The sequence below is a fragment of the Coenobita brevimanus genome, chromosome 50 (assembly GCF_032717465.1).
Source record: "Coenobita brevimanus isolate Jiangsu-jjx chromosome 50, ASM3271746v2, whole genome shotgun sequence".
Classification (NCBI taxonomy): domain Eukaryota; kingdom Metazoa; phylum Arthropoda; class Malacostraca; order Decapoda; family Coenobitidae; genus Coenobita; species Coenobita brevimanus.
This window is the reverse complement of record NC_137003.1, coordinates 46,516,336-46,528,929: the sequence shown is the minus strand read 5'-3', so window position 1 is coordinate 46,528,929 and position 12,594 is coordinate 46,516,336.

The following is a 12,594-nucleotide window of genomic DNA, read 5'->3' as shown; positions in this document are numbered from 1 at the left end:
GTCCCACCCCAGTCATCATCACCTCAAGCATCATCACAGTCATCATCACCAGCGCAGCAGCAGTCAGTCCTCGTACCCAGCTCTCACCACCACCACATTAACCACAGGAAGATGATGAGTGGGAGGTGTGTGTGTGTGTGTGTGTGTGTGTGTGTGTGTGTGTGTGTGTTGATAGGTAAGTTAGGTGATTGGCTGTGTGTGTGTGGGTATGTACGTAATTAGGTAGGAGTGTGAGTGGATAGTATGGTAGGCCAGGTGGGTGGGTGGGCTTGTCAGATGGGTGGAAAGCGGGAGGTGGATATGTGGGTGGACAGGTAGGAGGAGTTGTACCTGCGAATTAACGAGTAGGTAGGTAGCTGGGAGTAGGTAGATGAGTAGGCTAGGTGGATGGATGGGTTAATTAGGTAGGTGTGATGCGGATGTGTGGGTGGATATGTAGGCAGGTTCGATATAGGGGTGGGTAAGACTAGTTTCGTTAGGCATAGGAATTGGGTGTGTGTCGAGGGATTAGGTTGTAGGTGGTTGGGTAGGTAGATGGACTGATGGGTTGACTGGTAGATTGGTTATTTAATGGGACGGTAGATAATAAAATGAAACAGTAGACTCTCAGTGCTCTCTTCCCTGACTCATCTTCCCCCAGTCTGATTCTCGTTCCTTTATCTCATCTCTGTTGTCAACTTCTTTTAAGTTTCTACGATGCAAACATGACACTGTGTGGGAGGAACTGATAAGAAGGGCACATAATTGGATATTTCTGTCATGATTCTTAATGGAAAAACCTGTCGTATGAATGTACTCTGATAAGGAACATTTTTTACGTATCACTGTCAAAAAAAAAAAGAAAAAAAAAGAATCCCAAAAGTTTATGATAAAGCTTATGTCTAGATGTCGTCCTGTTCAGATACTTTAATTCTTATGCCATGTAGTTAAATTAAACGTTAATGAAAGTAACAATTATGCTGATTTAAAAGGACACAGTGACAGCAAACCAGGGCTTGTATTCTGGTCGGTTTACGAAGCTCTCCAACACCTCTTTCTTTGTGATTTATTTTTGGATATGACTGGTTAATATCCCTTTTTTATGCAAAGTATGGCGATTTTGGAAGTTGTGTGTGTGTGTGTGTGTGTAAATGAGTGGAATTGAGAGAGAGAGAGAGAGAGAGAGAGAGAGAGAGAGACCTCCTGTGCATAATAATGACTAAACTAATCTGTTCAGGTTTAACACTCCTCCACCCACCCACGTACCCACCCCACCCACCCATCTGCCCACCCACTTACTCATCCACACACCTGTTTAGTTATCCAACTTCCACCCTCATTCATCCACTTTCAATCCTGTTCACTCATCTACCTACTTAATAATCCACCCTACCAACCCATTCTCACTTACTCCCACCCTCACCAAGATCCACCACTCACCCACCCAGTCAGTGGCTTAATCCACCATCTCCCCCACCCACCTACTTGTTTATCCACATCACCGCCCATTCTCACTCCCACTCACCCACCAGCCTACCTGCCCACTTACCTGTCTAACCACCAATCTATTCTTTCTCTTTCCCTTCCACTCGCCGGTCTACCCAGCCACTCTCACTCCCCTTCCCACCCGTCCATCCACTCAGCCACCCCACACCCACCTCCATCCTCCCACCCACCCTCTCTCCTCCCGTCAAATCTCATTACTAGCGGTCGTATTTCATTGTCTTTCGGTCACCTTCGTCTTATTTTCTTGGTTCGTATTTTCTTGGTACTCGCGTCATTATGTGGGTTTGGGATTGTTACGCCCATTTATACTGTTTTTTTTTTATTTTCATTGGTTATGGTTTTGGTTTCGGGTCTCTCTCTCTCTCTCTCTCTCTCTCTCTCTCTCTCTCTCTGTCAGTCCTTAATTTATAACCAACCACCATCTTCCAAGCTCTCCGCTTACACACACACACACACACACACACACACACACACACACACACACACACACACACACACACACACACACACACACACACACACACACACACACACACACACACACACACACACACACACACACACACACACACATACACACACACACACACAATGGCAGGGGTGTGGGTGAGTGGTTTGAGTCGCCCGGGCATTCATTTAGGGTTTTGGTGATGTGGTAATGATGATGGATTTGGAGAGGTGGAGGCTCCTTAAATTTAAGTGGTGGAATGAGCTGTGGGTGGGGGGCTGAGTGGATGATGGTGGTGGTTGTGGTGGATGTGGTGATTGTTGCAGTGGATGGTGTTTGTTGTGGTTGTGGATGGCGGTGGTGGGTGATAGTAGTGAATGATTGTGGTGGTTGTGGTGACGATTTCAGTGGTTGGTGGTAGTCGTGCTGTTGGATGATGTTAGCTGTGGTGGTGGTAATTGTGGTTGGCCGTGGTGGATTGTGATAGTTGTAGTGGTTGGTTGTCATGTTGGTTTTGATAGATTAATAGACTGACAGAAAGACAGATAGTATAGTAAATACTGTATGTAGCTAGACGTAAATAAATAACTTCCAGGTAAAATCATGAATAGATAAATGTAAAAGTAATCGTGGAAGACGTGAAAATATTAGCTGTGGCAGATAGTTATTAATGCAAGAATGTCTGTGGCGGCCAAACGGAAAAAATAAGAGGAAAGTTTAGCCTTGTAAGTGTTAATGGCCGTGGTGGGCTGGAGGGAGGGAGGGAGGGAAGAGAAGGAGAGGAGAGGGGAAGGGGAAAGGAAGAGGATGAGATAGGAGGAGAAGGAAGAGGATGAGGGAAGGGAGGGAAGGAAGAGGATGAGGGAAGGGAGGGAAATGAAGAGGATTAGATGAGAGGGCAAGGAAGAGGATGGGGGAAGGAAGGGGAAGGAGAGGAGTGGGGAAGGGAGGGAAATGAAGAGGAATAGATGGGAAGGGGAAGGAAGAGGATTAGATGGGAGGGGAAGGAAGAGGATGAGGGAAGGGAGGGGAAGGAGAGGAGAGGGGAAGAGAGGGAAATGAAGAGGATTAGATGGGAGGGAGAAGGAGGAGTATGAAGGAAGAGAGGGAATAGAACGTAGATGGGAGGGGGAAGGAGCAGGATGAGGGAAGAGAGAGAATAAAAGGTAGAGAAGCTTGAGGAGGGAAAGGGAGAAGATGGAGAAGATGTGTGAGAGGAGAAGTGGGAATATCAGGGAAGGAGAGGAAATGGGGAAAAGGGAAGGCTTGGGGGAGAGAAGGGAAGAAATAGGAGTTGGAATGGGAAAGACATAGCAGGTAAAGAGATGAAGACAAAGAATGAAAGATTAGAATATACAGTAGGTTAGGGTAGAGGATGAAGGAATGGGGAGAAAGAAAGCGAAGGGAAATAGGGAGGGGGAGAGGAGGGAGGAGTAGGTGAGATGAGGGTGGGTTAGAGAGAAGAGGCGCATCACGCACATCTTCTGTCTTACTGACACGAAAATGTGGCCTGCGTGTAGGACAGTGACCCGGGAGCTGTCAAGGGGGAAGGGGAGGGGGAGGGGGAGGGGAGAATAGGGAAGGCAGTGATCAAAGGGCGGGGGAGTTGGACGGGGTGTTGTTGGAGGAAGGAGGGTGTTAGATGGAGGGGTGAGAACTGGTGAGAAAAGATGTTAGAAAAGGTGTTAGAGGGAGGGTTGGGGAGTTGTTAGAAGGAGTGTTTGGGAGAGAATGTTAGTAAAGGTGTTAGTGGGAGAGTGAGGGAGGGGGGATAGAGAAAGATTGTGGAGGGTGGGGATAGGTGCGGTGATAGAGTGATAAAGGGTGGGGATGGAATGTTGGAGGAAATGTCAAGGAGGGATGGAGACGGAGATGGAGATAGAGGGAGGGGGAGAAAAACGGGGAGGGGTAGATAAAAAAAATAAGGAGGGTGAAATGGAAGAGGTGAGAGGGAAGAGTAGATAAAGTTGATGGAGAAGAGAGAAGGGGAGGTGGAGAAGAAGAGAGGTGGTGGAGGAGAAGGAGGGGAAGATGGAGAGATGAGAGAGGTGACTGTTGCTGGTAGACGAGAAGGCAATGACTAACGTGGCGAAAGTTGCAGATGATGATTAAGAGGTGTGGCATTGGGTGGGGATGGGGAGGAGGAGGAGGAGGAGGAGGGAGAGGGGAGGATAGAGTCGGGTATGGGGAGAAGAGGACTTGTAGACAGACGTGGTGGGGAGGGGAGAGGAGGGATAGAGATGAGGGGAGAGGGAGGAGGAGGCAGGATAAACAAGAGGCATATATAGTTGGAGAGGTGGGGTTGGAATGGGTTGGGGTGGGAGAGGATTCAAGGGAGATTGTTGTAGAGGGGGTTGTGTTAGAAGGGGTAGAGGGGTATGTTGGGCAGGGAAAGGGGTGCGGTTGGGTGTCGGTGGGGGGTGGAGATGTGACATTGATTATCGGTAGATCATGAGAAATTTCTGTAAATGGGTGTTGATGAGGTAAAAAAATTGAGTGGGTGTGGATGGGGTTGATACGAGTGGAATGAGTGAATGGGGAGATTGTGGAATGGTAATGGGGATTAGAGTGTTATGGGTGGAATGGGTGTGGCTGATGATGATACAAGGAGTCAGGGTTATTGAGGAGGTATGGGGTAGGAGGAGGGGGAAGGGGAGTGGAGGTGTGGAGAGCAAGTGAAAGATAAAAAAGAGGTTAAGGTGACAAGTGGAGGTGCTGGCAAGGGTCAGGGTGAGAGAGAGAGAGAGAGAGAGAGAGAGAAATGAGACAAATGGAGGAAGGAGAGAGAAATAAAGAAAGGAGAGAGGGAGGAAGGAGAGAGAGAGAGAGAAATGGAGGAGAGAAAAGGGGTAGACGTGGACGAAAGATAGAAAGGTGAGAGGCTACTGTGACGGATGTGTTCACTTATATTATCATGTTTGCCTCAAGGTGTGTGTGTGTGTGTGTGTGTGTGTGTGTGTGTGTGTGTGTGTGTGTGTGTGTGTGTGTGTGTGTCTAATCACCTCAGTAATACTCATACTAATAATAATAATAACCAAATCACAATTACAATACTCCTTAAATTTCTCCCTCCCCCTTCCCCCCTTAGTTCAACCAAACACTGACTCGAGCTAATGAGCGAGTGGATCAGCCTTTAATTCGTGTCGTCTCCTCAGCGGCATTGAACCCCAGGTAATTAAGATGCAAATGAGGGTCAATTACCATGAAATCCGCGAAGGTATAAGAGACACTGACGGCACGGGAGGCTGAGTGGTGAAATGTGGTAGTGTGGAGGTGGTGGATTCTCTCTCTCTCTCTCTCTCTCTCATTGTCACCAGTCCCTCTCATACATCCCTCTTCCTTTTTATAATACCAGGAAATTAAATAAGAAATATTATATATATATATATATATATATATATATATATATATATATATATATATATATATATATATATATATATATATATATATATGTCTTTCCAGGTAAGGGCGAGGTGAGGGTTACGAAGGACGGAAATTGGCCAGATGTGAGTATATAATTGACTCTTAATGACTTGATCTAAATAAGCAACTCTCTCTCTCTCTCTCTCTCTCTCTAAAACACACACACACACACACACACACACACACACACACACACACACACACACACACACACACACACACACACACACACACACACACACACACACACACACACACACACACACCAGCATGACGTAAACTTGAAAGATCAACCTGTTTTGTAATCAGTAAGTACAGTATTGGGAGAATGTGTGTGTGTGTGTGTGTGAGAGAGAGAGAGAGAGAGAGAGTACTGGTTTTCTGTTTGCATGAGAAGAGTCAGACCTATAATGAGATGAATATGCAAAACTGAACCGAGAATCCTAAAGGATTTCTCAAGATAAAGGACTGCAATTAAACGAAGTAAGGATAGAAGGGTGGAGGAAGGAAGAAGAGGTAGAATGTCGTGAAGAACAGCAGTTGATCTAAGACAGAAGAGTGTATGAAGGAAAAATTACTTGGGTGAAAAGAAGGACAGAATTTGAACCAGCATTAGATCAAGTGAAGGAGTGTTTTTGTCTCGGCCCCACACAGTGAAGTCTTAGCATAAAGTGTGAGGCAGTAGACAGGTAGACGGCCCGAGTAGATAAATATGCTGAGAATATAATGTTTGGAAATGAAGAAAAAGAAAGTAATGTCTAGCAGAAGAGAAACAGTGGGAAATAAGTTGAAGAAATGTTTGGAAATAAAACAATAAACAGAAGTAAAAGCATGAGCTAAAAAGAATAAACAGAAGTAGATGCATGAGTAAAAAGACGAATTAAACAAAAATAAGTTACGCACAGTAAAGGACAAAACTGATCCTTTCAGATAAGAATAAGATTAAAGTAAAGGACTCAGGACGAAGAGAGGCAGAACAAGAAGTGCATTAGATGGACAGAAGAATAGTCAGTTGTGTCTTGTGTCTTCACACCTTGCACTCCACACCCCCTCACGCCCCTAATATACGACTGAGATAAAGAGACCATGACATACACCTTACCTACCCCCTACCCCTCCCCTTCGTCTCTCCTTACCTTTCCCCAACCCTTCCTCTTCCTTCTTCCTCCTCCCTTCTCGCCTTTCTCCTACCTTCCTTCCTCCTGTTCTCTCCTCTACCCCTCCCACTCTCCCTTCTCTCCCTCCTTCCTTTCCTCTACCCTCCTACCTTCTTCCTGCTGTCTCTCCTCTACCCTTTCCCACTTCCCTTCACCTTTTCCCTACCCATTTCCACTTCCACTTTCCCTCTTCCTTTCTTCAAATTCCCTCCTTTCCTTACCACTGCCCTTTTCTTTCCCATCCCCTTTTCTGCCCAACGCGTCCCCTTCCCATCTCCTTTCACCTACCCTTCCTTCTTTCCCTCTCCCAACTCCTTCTCTCTTTTTCCAATTAACCCCCTCCTGTTCCATTACTCCTCCCATGCCTCCCCGCCTTCCACTCCTTCCTCAACCCTTACCCCACCCCAACCCCAACCTTTCTTCAGCCTCCACCCTTCTCCCCTCCCCACTCCCCATAACTCAGGGACAGTCAGTGAGGCGAAGGGAGGTAATGTGCTGTGTATATGTGTGTGTGATGCTCTTGGCTCGTGGTGTCGTTGTGGGTGTAGGGGAGGGGTATAAAAGATAGTGTTATGGGGTGGGTGTAGCGGAGAGGTGTAGGAGATAGTGCTTGGTCTCCAGCTGCAGTGATTTAATAACCCCTTGCGGTCTTGTATACTCATTAATTCTTGTTTTTTCCTCACGATTTTTTTCAGTTTGGGGAGGCCTTTAGTGGATGATGGTCTTGCAAGTAATCGCCATAAATCCCCTTAGCACATTGATTTTTTTTTTTTATTAATCTGTCTGAATCATCTGTATAATCGTCTTCTCTTATGGGCGGGATTTGTTAATTTCTCCACACCACATACTAACGTCACACCACACCACCAACCCTCACACCACACCACTAACCCTCACATCACCACACTAACCTCACACCACTCCACTAATTGTGCCTCATACCATTAACCTCACATCACACTACTACCCTCACACTAACCTCACATCACTCCACTAACCCTGCCTCATACCACCAACCTCACACCACGCCACTCACCTCACACCACACCACTACCCTCACACTAACCACTCACCACACCACTAACCTCAACTCACACATCTTGACTTAGCACATCAAGACCCAGGGACGTGTCAGTTTCTTAGAAGTTTCCTCTCACCACCAGAGGCCTCCAAGCATAATCTGAATCATCATGTAGGCCCATTCTTCCAAGGCACCAGTTTCTCCTTCCCCTCGGGCAACTAGAGGTCGTATTCATGAGAGTCTTCCTGGTTTTCTATCCTTGTCTTTAACTGATCGGATAGTCGTGTTCATGGTGGTCTTCCTGCATCTCTGTCCTTGTCTTTAACTGATAGACTTGATTTGTGAGTTATAACTTTCCCATATACCAAACAGCCAAGAAGGGGCCGGCAGGTGTTTTGTGGTTTGCTTTCCCTAATACTTCCTTGTAAATGTCTTAAGATGTGTAGAAGATGACTGTATAAGATTGCGTTTTTATGCTATTATCTTCACACTCGCTGCCGCCAAACACTTGACATCCAACCGCGTGTTAATAGCCTTTCATCCGACGACGATATTTCCTCATTACCTTTCTGCTCTCACCTGACGATTTCATTCAGGTAAGGAGAGACGACTTGTGGCAAAAGGGGGTTAATGAAGGCAGCATCTAACCCCTCCAGTTCGAAAATCGTCTGGTGGTAGCAAGAATACAAAATGCGTCGCCGGGCTGAAGAGGTTGAAGGTGGAAGCTACGACCAAGCGACACTCTTCTTGACGATAACTAACTTCTAAGATGGCTTCTTTATCGTTTATGAAATTTTAAAAGATCATATCTATCTATCTATCCATCCATCTATCTGTTTATCTGTCCACTTGTCTATCTGTTTAACTTTCTGTATCTTTTTATCCATATCTTTCTCTGTCTACGAGTATCTGCCTATCTATCTATTTAGCTATCTGTTTTTTTGTCTCTCTATCCATAAGTCTATCTCTCCATATATATCTCTCTCTACGAGTATCTGTATCTGCCTACCCCAGCGACTCTCCGCTAGGCGACGCACATCAGTTTCTTTCCCAGGACGGTCGTTTTGCGTGACTCCGGGCAGAGAGATCCGTCCATTAGGCTCATCACCGGTTAGTTGGACAGGTTAATTAGCCCTTAAGATCATTGCCGACCCGGGCTGGCTGGCTGTCGCACCTGGGTTTCCGTTCAGACTAGGTTGGTGACGAAGCATTGTGGAACCAGATGTGGCGCTGTGGGAAGTGTGTGTGTGTGTGTGTGTGTGTGTGTGTGTGTGTGTGTGTGTGTGTGTGTGTGTGTGTGGTTGCTCGCTCTCCCTCTCTCCTGCCGCCTGTCACATCTCGTCTGGTGTGTGTTGTGGGTAGGGGCTGTTACGGTGGTAGGGTGGGTGGTGGTTTTGGGTGGTGGTTTGTGGTGGTGTGGTGTGTGATTTGCGGTGAGTGTGGTGAGTGTGGGGCCTTATGGTGACTCACACATTCACCACGCCCATATGACACCTTTGTTACCTGAGTCGAGGGAGCTAGTCACGAAGGAGTGGAGTTTGGGGGGGAGGAAGGGGGAAGAGAAAATGGTAGAGGAGGGGATTGAGGTGGAGTTGGTGGTGGGTGGAGAGTCGGAGAGGGTAGAGAAAAATGGGTGGAAGGGGTAGGGGAGAGACGAGAGAGATGGGGAGAGGTGGAGGTATGGTGGTGGAAAAAGTGATCATTGTGGAGCAGTGAAGGTGGGAAAAAAGATACGATTCTCATGAACTCCACTTTCCGTATTGAGGTATTGTTTGAGTAGTAAATGAGTGCACAGGTAATTGAGGTGAGAGAGAGAGAGAGAGAGAGAGAGAGCGAGAGCGCCATGACGTAGTAAAGTCAGTTAACCCTTTACCTCACACACCTGAGCGACGAGTGACATACTAAATGGACAGGTTTTGCGATGCTGCCTATAAAACCATTCACCGCAGGTATTTCCGGCCATTGGCTCCACACACACACACACACACACACACACACACACACACACACACACACACACACACACACACACACACACACACACACACACACACACACACACACACACACACACACACACACACACAGATTCACTTGATACGTACTTCTTAGCCCTAAAAAAAAAAAAAAAGAGGAATAGCCCTTAGCATATTTATTTTTCCATTTTTTTTCAATATATTTTTTGTAGTGAGTAGACAGGTTCATGGATTGTTAATTATTTGAAGGCTTATGCACAAAGATGTTAATGGGAGTGGATGGATATTTTTTTTATCATTAGATTGTATTTTATCTTTATTGTTAACCACAGTAGGTTGATGATGACTGCACCTGTTGTTGTTGTTGTTGTTATTATTATTATTATTATTATTATTATTATTATTGTTATGATTATTATTATTACTGTTGTTATTACTATTATTGTTATTTGGTATTCCTATGATGATTTGGGTGTTGATGGTGGTGGCAGTAATGATGATGATGATGGTGATGGTGTTGATAATGATGGTGGTTGTGGTTGCAATAGTGATGATGATGATGATGATGGTGATAATGATGGTGGTGGTGGTGGTAGTGGTGTACATAGTTATTATATCTGGCACAGTATTTTTTTTTTATTAAATTTCTTTTACATGCCTAGTAAGAGGATAATTTTGATTGATACATAATTTGACACAACACTTGTATTAATATATGAAACAGCTGCACCAAATTTGGGGTACACAAATTTTGAAAAAAGTATGTATATATCCTGTACACTCACTAATAAATTCATGGCTAGTTCTTACAAGTTGCATTGATTACAGGGAAAGAGGACGAGATATTTACAGTGTCCAGTTCGTTGTCATTTTCCACCTCTTAAATATCTATCTGTTAGTCAGTTTCATGCACACAGTCAGCTTCATTCACGTAGTCACTTCCCAAAGCTTAGTCAGATGTCTAGCTCTTTGTCAGTGCCCAGTTCCTAGTTAGAGTCCAGCTCATTGCCAGCTTTCAGTTCTTTGCTCTTAGTGACCAGCTGTTCTTCAATGTCCAACTTTTCTCCAATGTCCAGTTCTTGCCCGGTGTCCAAATATCCAAGTCGCACCCAGGGTCCAAGATTTCAATGTCCAACTCAGTGTTCAAACCTTCAGTGTACAACTCATAGCTAGTGTCCAGATCCTCAATGTCCAGCTCTTCTCCAATGTCCAGATCATGGCACGAGTCCAGCACTTGGCCAGTATCTGTCTCTTGCCTAATGTCCAGCTGTGTTAGTCAATCCCAGTCAACTTGTACGCAGATATAAGCATTCCGGTCTGTCTAAATAAGGATCAGAATCGCTGGGTGTCATGTCTGGCCAGGATGGTAGCTGGTTTTCAGTGATTAGCGGTACATTGAGGCTTTAGATTCCTTATATTTTGCTTCGTTTTCCTCGTTGTGTGGTTGAGGAGGTTTGGGGGATGATAATGGCGATGTAGGTTGTTGTAGATATGGTGGTGTTGGTGGCAGTGGTGGTGGGGGTGGTGTTAGTAGTGGCAGTGATGTTGTTGGTGCTAGTGGTGGTGTTAGTGGTAGCATTAGTGGTGGCAGTGATAGCATTGAAGGCAGTGATGGTAGTGGCACTGATGCTGGTGTTGGCAGTGGTGTTGGTGGCAGTGGTGGTGGGGTTTGCAGTAGACGAGGTATTGGCAGTGGTGGTGGGGTTTGCAGTAGACGAGATATTGGCAGTGACGGTGTTGTTGGTGGCAGTGGGTTGGCTGGTACAGGGAAGAAGAGTGTAGTTGGTGGCAGTGGTGGTAGTGTGGATGGATGGACTGGTGGTTACGTTGGCAGTGGTGTTGCAGAAGGCACTGAATTTGACGGTGCGGGCAGTGATGTCACAGCTGGTGTTGGAGGGAATGGCGAAGTCAGTCGTTTGCTTGTCGAAGGTAGTGGTGTTAACCACGGTGTTATTGAAGGCCGTGGTATTGACTTCGTAGACAGTGGTATTGACTTCGAAGGTTGTGGTATCGACTTCGAAGGGTGTGTTATTGACTTCGTAGGCAGTGGTATTGACTTCGGAGGCAGTGGTATTGACTTCGTAGGCAGTGGTATTGACTTCGAAGGGTGTGGTATTGACTTCGTAGGCAGTGGTATTGACTTCGAAGGTCTTGGTATTGACTTCGAAGTGTGTGGTATTGACTTCAAAAGCTGTGGTATTATTGTCGTGGAAAGCAGTCACTCGCTTGTTCAAGGCAGTGGCATTGGTGTTGAAGGCAATGGTTTTATTATCAAAGGCAGTGCTACCGGTATTGATTTCAAAGGCAATAGTATGGTGGAAGGCAGTGGTATTGCTGGAAAAGGCAGAGATTTTGTTGTCAGAGGCAGTGGTATTGCTCTCGAAGGCAGTTATTGTGTTGTCCAAGGCAGTGGTTTTGTTATCGAAGGCAGTGATATTATCAGTGGAGGGAGATCTTTTGTATCTAGTGGGTGTGGATGGAGTGGATTTGTTAGTGGAAGCAGGGACGGTGGTGGACGTGGTTTCGTTATTGAGTTTGTAGGTGGCAGAGGTAATGGTTGTACTGTTCGAGGTGTTGTTGGAGGTATTGATGATGGTGGTGGTTTGAGGTGTCGTAGTTTGGTTGTCGAGCTTGTAGTTGGCAGTGGTGTTGGCAGATTTGTTGAAGACTTTGTTGGTGGTATTGGTTGATGTTGTGATGGTGTTGATTGTGTTGATCATGTAGCCAGAGGTAGCGTTGGTGGAGGTCCCTGTGGTGGTAGTGGTGGAGAAAGCAGTGGTGGCGTGGGTGGTGGTGTTGGTGGGGACAGTTGAGGTGTAGGTGATGGTGGTGGCGTTGAAGGCACTTAGTGGAGTATTGTCGTAGGGAGCAGTGTCGTTTTGAGCAGTGTCTTGAGCAATTTCGTAAGTTGTTTCGTAGGCAGGCGTGTCGCTTTGAGCAGTATCTTGAGCAATTTCGTAAGTTATTTCGTAGGCAGCAGTGTCGTTTTGAGCAGTGTCTTGAGCAATTTTGTAAGTGGAGTCCAAGCCAGTTGTGGTGGTGGTGGTGGCAGTCGTGGTGTAACTGGCATTGGTGGAGGCA